Source organism: Crocodylus porosus, unplaced genomic scaffold, assembly GCF_001723895.1.
Source record: "Crocodylus porosus isolate Cpor-Errol unplaced genomic scaffold, CroPor_comp1, whole genome shotgun sequence".
In the NCBI taxonomy this organism is placed as follows: domain Eukaryota; kingdom Metazoa; phylum Chordata; order Crocodylia; family Crocodylidae; genus Crocodylus; species Crocodylus porosus.
In genome coordinates this window covers 3,214,969-3,222,192 of record NW_017728907.1, presented here as the reverse complement: position 1 = coordinate 3,222,192, position 7,224 = coordinate 3,214,969, and the positions used below count along the sequence as shown (strand labels likewise).

At 47.0% G+C, this 7,224-nt stretch overlaps 1 protein-coding gene across 2 annotated transcripts in view; it reads left to right on the top strand.

Annotated features, from left to right (window-relative positions):
- The window catches only part of HENMT1 (HEN1 methyltransferase homolog 1), a 34,749-nt gene that overhangs the window by 602 nt on the left and 26,923 nt on the right, over positions 1–7,224 (top strand). The window lies entirely within an intron of this gene.

Below are 7,224 nucleotides of genomic sequence, written 5' to 3'. Positions count from 1 at the left end.
CGCGGCCTGCGGGGCGGATGGCGCTCGAGACGCAGGCGAGCAGCCGAGCTGGGCGCTGCCTCCGCCAACTGCCCACAAGATGGCGGGCCTGCGGAAGTGACGCTTTCGGCTTCCTGCACCGAGCCGGCCAATCGCGGCGGGGGGCGACCCGAGCCCGCTGCCTGCTTGAGGGGTGCGCGGTGGCCGCAGCTCGCACCTCACCGGTGGGGCGAGCCAACATGGCGGACCCGTGGCCTGCCTGGGCTAGCGTCTCAAGCTTGGCGCCGCGGCCGGGTCAGCCTGAGCCTCGGGCTTGCTCTGTGGCGCCAGAGGGGCCCGCGAGGAGGGCGGAGCGAAAGCCAGCCCAGGCCTGACGCGTGGCTGCGGCTCTACTTCCTTGGCCTGGGCCGGTGCAGGGGAAAATATTTGCCCCAGTTTAATCGGAGCGTCACAAAAATTGGCTGGGACCTCAGTGTGAAGCCTGGTAAAATGCAAGCGTCTGTTGGCTGACAGGTTCCCCAGCAGTGGTATTTTACACGAATAAAGTAGCACCATACTAACATCCAGTAGTGGCATCTGGTATGTGGGGCTCCTAGAGCAGCATTTCTCAGCTTGTGGGTCGGGACTCTAAAGTGGGTCGTGAGAACACACGAAAGGACTGCAAATGAACTTTAAAAATGGATTTTCCTTTAATGGAAAAAAACGAAAGTATGGTCTTTCCCTTGCAGGCTGGCAGAGTTCCAGCCTGCTTGGGGCCCTGCTGTGCCTACACATGCCCCACTTTCAAACACACTGAGGAGCAGGGGGCATTGGCTCATGAGTGAAGGGCACTGGGTTGGATTGGCCATTGATGTTTACAGATGGGTCCTGGTACAAGAAAGGTTGAGAACCACTGTCCTAGAGGGCTCAGGGATTGTGTTGTCCACCTGGTGCCACTTCACAGTTATTAAAGCAAAATTCCATGTGTTACCCTGGCTTTTTGCTTTAGCAGACCCTTTAGTCTCTTCAGCTTTCCCATCTTACATCTTGCTTTAAAACTTTGTTTTGGACTTGTGTTTGTATTTCTGTACAGTTCAGTACTACCCTCGCCAGCTACTGTGTAGGTATTAAACTGCTGGGGCCCACTGCTGAAACTACGGGACTGAAGCCCCATAGTGGATGCATGCAAGGGAAGGCTGAGCAACAGCTGCTTTAACCTCTGTGGCTTCCTGGTATGGCTTCCCCTACTGCTGGAGGCTGATAGATCCAGCCTGAGTAGCCCTGTGGTCCAAATCTGACCTTGAAGACCAAACTTGTTACATGGTTGCTTGTAAATTGAAGTGCAAAATAAAATTTTAAAGCGAGATGTAAAAAGGGAAAGCTGAGGACTAAAAGGGTCTAATGAACAGGGTAATGCATGGAATTTTGCTTTAATACGGAGCTGTGCAAAGTGGAACAATATAATTTATAAGTTGTGTGCTGAGAGATGAGATCTGCTTTAATCAACTTAGGTCAAAATATTATTGTTAAGATACCTTCTCAGCACCAGTGGTGATTTAAATGATGATTAGGATACATCAGTCTATTAATAAGGGCATAAGTGACTGGTGCCTCCTGAATCCAGGGGGGCACCCGCAGAAGCCCTGTCAGAGGAGGCACCAGCCCTGCTGATGGCTTTGGTGTCAGCTGTTGGGGGCACATGCACCCCCTACCAGTCACCTATGAATAAGATACCAAAAGTATTGTAAGGAATTTTCCTTACTGTTAATGGCACATTAAGTTTTGGTCACTTCAGAGAAAATATAACAGTTTTAACTCCTTGATTCTGACATTTTAGAGTTACACTGAGACTGCCCTGACATCAAAGGAGTTCTGCATTACAGTCTAGCTGCAGTGGACCCTGTCCATGATGCCACTAGAAGTCCTGTCACTACAGCTAGAGCAGAGGGAGGAGTCAGGGCTCTGGCTACTGCTAGGGACTAGAGGCCTAACTGGCAGGGTTTGCATTCTGGGTCAGTATCCTGCTACTGGGAATACCACTGCTGTGGGGGAAGAGGGGTTTGGGGTAGGGGAATGGAGGTGTCAGCATGGCCAGCAGCCAGGAGGTTAATGCAGCATCTGTTGGGTACATTATAGACCCTCTGTCATCCTCATACTGTAGCTGTTTCTGCCACCTGTCAGCCCGATTACCTAGTGTCATCAGTTCCTTTAACCAGTGGGGAACAGTAAATTCAGCAGCAGTTACAGTAGGGGCTGCAAAGACACCTTCCCCAGCAACAGCATGAGGCTGATGAGGGGACCAAAGCTACTCAGATGCAACCCTACAAGCAGGCAATTCCTGCACTGCTCCTCCATTCCAGTGACCCCCATTGTGTCACCAGGGCTTTGGCTGTGATGAGAAGCCTTAGAAAAAGACAGCAGGTCAGATGATTTACTTTGATGATGTGTAACCAAGCCATGAGCTGAACGTACAACACTTTTGCTGAGCTCCAAAAGCAGGCTTTCAAGCTTTCTATACCCAACTGCTCCCACCTGATTTTCTTCATTCCACCAACTTTTCACCAAAATCTGCAGCTCCAGGTTTCTAGATAACATTTAGGTTTATTATTTACTTCATAGATCAAGCCATCTTGATGATCACTACAATCTGCTGTAAATATCTGCATACCATTCTGCCTATAGAAGAAAGTGAATAGCAAGCTAATAAACAATATAGAAGAAACTCTAGATTACAGAACTGAGTGTATGACAAGGATTGTTGTATGTCTGGTTTAAGTCATAATGCCAGAGTCTCAGACCAGACACCTATTTCTGTTTCCTTATGGCTGGAAATGGCCTGCTATACTTTCTGTGTAGAAATTTATTCTGCTATATCTTCAAATAAAGGATTGACTTCGGAAGAGTATCCACAGCTTGGAGTATGTTTCATAGTTTCATAATAGCTAGGGGCAGGAGGGACCTGAACAGATCATCTAGCCTGACCCCCTGCCACAGGCAGGAATGAATGCTGGGTTCACAAAACCTCAGACAGGTGATCATCCAACCTCCTCTTGAATTTGCCCAAGGTAGGGGCGAGGACCACTTCCCTGGGAAGTTGGTTCCAGATTTTGGCCACCCTAACTGTAAAAAATTGCCTTCTGATCTCTAACCTGAACATATTCTCCATCAGCTTATTACCATTATTCCTTGGCACCCCAGGTGGTGCTGGGGAGAAAAGGGCTCTACCTATTTGCTGTTGATCTCCCCAATGAGTTTGTAGGCAGCCACCAGGTCCCCCCACAGCCTCCTGTTGCTGAGGCTGAACAGGTTCAGGTCCCTCAGTCTCTCCTCGTAGGAACTGTCCTGCTGCCCTCTCACCAAGCGGGTGGCCCTCCTCTGAACCCTCTCCAGGCTGGCCACATCCCTTTTGAAGTGCAGCACCCGGTATTGGATGCAGTACTCCAACTGCAGCCTGAACCAAAGTCACATAGAGGGGGAGGATCACCTCTCTGGACCGACTTGAGATGCACCTTTGGATGCATGACAAGGTATGGCTGCCCTTGCTGACTGCAGTCTGGTATTGGTGGCTTATGTTCATCTTGGAGTCAATAATGACTCCAAGATCCCTTTCCGCCTCTGTGCTTTCAAGAGGGGAACTCCCCAGCCTGTATGTATGCTGTGGATTCCTTCTCCCAAGGTGCAGCACCCTGCACTTAATCTACGTTGAAGCCCATCCTATTCTCATCTGCCCACTTTTGTAGTCTGTCTGAATCTATTTGCAGCCTCTCTCTCCCTTCAAGTGCGTCCACCTTGCCCCACATGTTAGTGTCATCAGCAAACTTGGACAGCGTGCTTATCACCCCCTCATCCAAGTCGCTGATGAAGATGTTAAACAGTGCGGGCCTGAGGACTGAGCCCTGAGGTACCCCACTGCTCACATCTCGCCAGGCTGAGTATAATCCATGATGAACTCATGCTGTAACTACAACAGTCTCTAATTTTTCACTTTTGAAAGTAGAGTTCATTATTTTCCTTATGTTTATTAATCAACATTAGGAAAGAAATGTATACAAGTGACTTCCAGAAAAAAAATATTTTTCTGCTATGCTATACCTACTAAGCACTAAATCCACTGCTTCATGAAATTACAACCATAATTTCCTTGCTGTATAGCATCCTCAATTTCAACACAATAGAAGTAAAATATAAACTTCAGATAACAGGCTAAATTGTTTTCCTAGTTGTTTTTTCAGTAGCTTGGTTTTATAATTACTTATACGACTAAGCAATACATGAGGGCTTCCACAAAGATTTCCTTATGTAAAGCACATGGCCAGCGTTTCCTTGTGTGAAGCACTGTACGTGCACATAATAAAATTTGATCCCTGCTTGAAAAGAGCTTCCCAACTACTGCTAGCATCTTCAAAGGAACTAATGGAAGCTAAAATCCTAAGCACTTAGGTTAATGAGTTGATAGAGGTTCCTAACAAGCAGCTTGAGCTCCAAAGATGCATGGGATTTCAGACATTGCCCTGTGCCTAGTGTTTTAAATTGTCCAGCTCTAGGAACTTCCATACTCAGTGCCTAATTCTCTCCATTGTCACTAAAGTGGTCCTAGGCAATTAATCCTGCCAATCTGAATCACCTTCCTGAGCCAAGGCGTGCAAGGTTCCTTGGGTAGATGAGGTATTTTTTATTAGACCAACTAAAATAGTTGTAAAAAAGTTCTTTGCAAGCTTTGGGGCACAAACACCCTTCTTCAGGCACTGGCAGGGTCTCGCAGGGTATTTTTAGATACCCAGAAGCCTAAATATTTACAAAGCAAATCCAGATCCAGCCCAGTGTGCCTAAACGAACAGGAAAATAACCTGTATCTCAAATAAACCAGTTGATTGCCATAAGCTGTAAGAATGCTTTTGTATCTGGCAGGTACTTCTTCCTAACCTCTGCCAACTGATTCCTGATTTAGCCAGGAGCATGAGAATGTATGCATCCCTTTTTAAACACAGTATAATTATTATCATTCTCTCGGCAAGTTAAAAATCAGTCTGTGAACAATAAAATTATTTGGAATTGAGTGCTGTGTTATTAAAACTGTTGCCCATCTGCAGAGTGTTTTTCCTTTTCCTTTTCCCTTCTAATCGTTGCAAAACAGCTTGTTTCAAGCCATTTATTCAATCATTTGTCTATCCCTATGAGAGTATTTTAGGTATTATTTTCTAATACTGCATGATGCTTGTCCCTTGTGTAAGACGCCATCTTTTAGATTCTCATAGAATCTCTCTCAGCTGGTGAGACTGAGGCCTTTGGTATAACTACAACCTATAAACCTAAAGTCCAAAATTAGACTTTTCTTCCTAGGGCATCTCACCTGATCTTCATCTGTAAGGCAACAGAAATCAAAAACAATCAATCAAAAAGGTTATTTTAACTTGCAAAGAGCAAGGAACTATATTTAAAATTATGTTTAAGGGGTAAGCCTTATCCTGCGTTCACAGCAACTGATTCAAAGATTTTTGCTAGAAACAGGCTTGTTTTGTCAGTTGATGATGCAGATAAGAAAAATGGCAATCTTCTGTACCTTGTTCACCAGAGCATCCATTATGAACCCCTGCACAGAAATGTTCACGTACCCTTGAATTCTAAGTTAAGCAATCTTGCCATATGTATTTTCTTGTCAAATGTTACTCCCAAGTAATGCTTTCCGACAGCGCTGCTGCATCAGTTTTCTTGGCTGTCGTATTCCATTACAATTATTTCAGATTGAAACAAAAGATGTATGACAAGTGATAGCACCCTTTAAGATGCATTATCTCTGAATTGAAGCAAACAGCATGAAAGACTGATTTGGAAAGACAAGTTAGGATGGTTACTATCTTGCCCACGTCTTGCCCCCTTTGCAAAAGAGACTATCAAGAGTTCCGACTTCCTGTGATTTAGAATGTCTTGATGCTTGTGAAGTTTTGACCATCACAGTGCACCAGCTCACAGCTTTCTTGTTTTGATCAAATTGCTCACAGCTTTCTTGTTTTGATCAAATTGCTAAAATGGGCATGTGACAGGGAGCCAGAGGCTTTGGTTACTTTAAGGGGATGCTGCAGCAAGCCAAGCTTGCTGTCTGGGCCTGCCAGCTGGTTAAAGACTAGCTGTCGGGAAGTAAGCAGGCCAGAAACCATGGGGGTAGGGGCTACCCTTGGGAAGTAGCTATTCCAGGAGCTAGGTGCAAAGCAGGAAGCTACACAAGGGGGCAGACATCTAGGAAACCTAGGAGCAAAGAACTAGAACAGCTAAAAACAAGGTGATCATCAGGCCCAAAAGGAAACCCATGTGAGGAGCCACCTAACAGGAAGGGGTGGGGCACTGGAGGTACATAAGCCCAGTGCCTGAGCCCAAGTGGTCTGTTTGAGCGTGTAGGTAGCTGAGAGAGGAGTGCTTAAGCATGATGATTATGGGGAAGGGGTTGACTGGCACCTAAAGTGACTCTGAAGGCTGTAAGGAAGGAGGTAAGGAGGACTTACAGCTGGCAGAAAAGTTATAGCTCAGTGTGGGGAGGATTTATGTTGTATAGCTGTTGTGCTTGCTTCTGTTTTACTTCAGCTAAACAGAGACCCAGGCTGTAGTTACAGGGGAGATCATGGAGGCCACAGAGGGGTGTTTTGTGGGATGTTTCCTGTCAGGCAACCTAGTTTGGGGTCAGAGACCCAGAGAGTTGTGGGTTGGTACAGGCCAAGGTGGGGAGAGTTAAGGCCAGTGGAAGTGGCCTGATGTGGGGTCAACAATGTAGGGGGTGAAGCTGGTGCAGACTGAGACTGGGAGAGCCAAGGCCAGTAGGAGAGCTGTCTGGCCTGGGGCCAGGGATCCTGAGGGCTGGGATAGAAGCACAGCAGCCATATGGGGGCTGGGGCCTAGAGGGTGCAAGGCTAATGCCATAGTAGGGAGACTAAAGCCTGAGAGATGCTGAAGCTGGAGCAGGCTTAAGCTGAGGAGGGCTAAAGCCTGGAAAAGGGCTGAAGCCTAAAGCAGGCGGAAGCCAGACTAGGGCTAGTTGTCCAGGGAGAAAAGCCTTGCTAGGGCCAGGAGCTTGGCAGGCTGGTGGACTGGTTGGCCAACAAGACCAGGCCCAGTGGATGAACTGAAAGTAACATTAGTCTGCCATGGGTATGACTACAGGGGCAGAAAGAAGCCATGAGTAGCCTCCAAGGCAACTGGTTCTTCTGAGGCAGTACTGGGCCTAGGAGAGCTCCTTAGTTAGTGCTTGAGGGACAGGAGTAGGGCCATGCATATGGG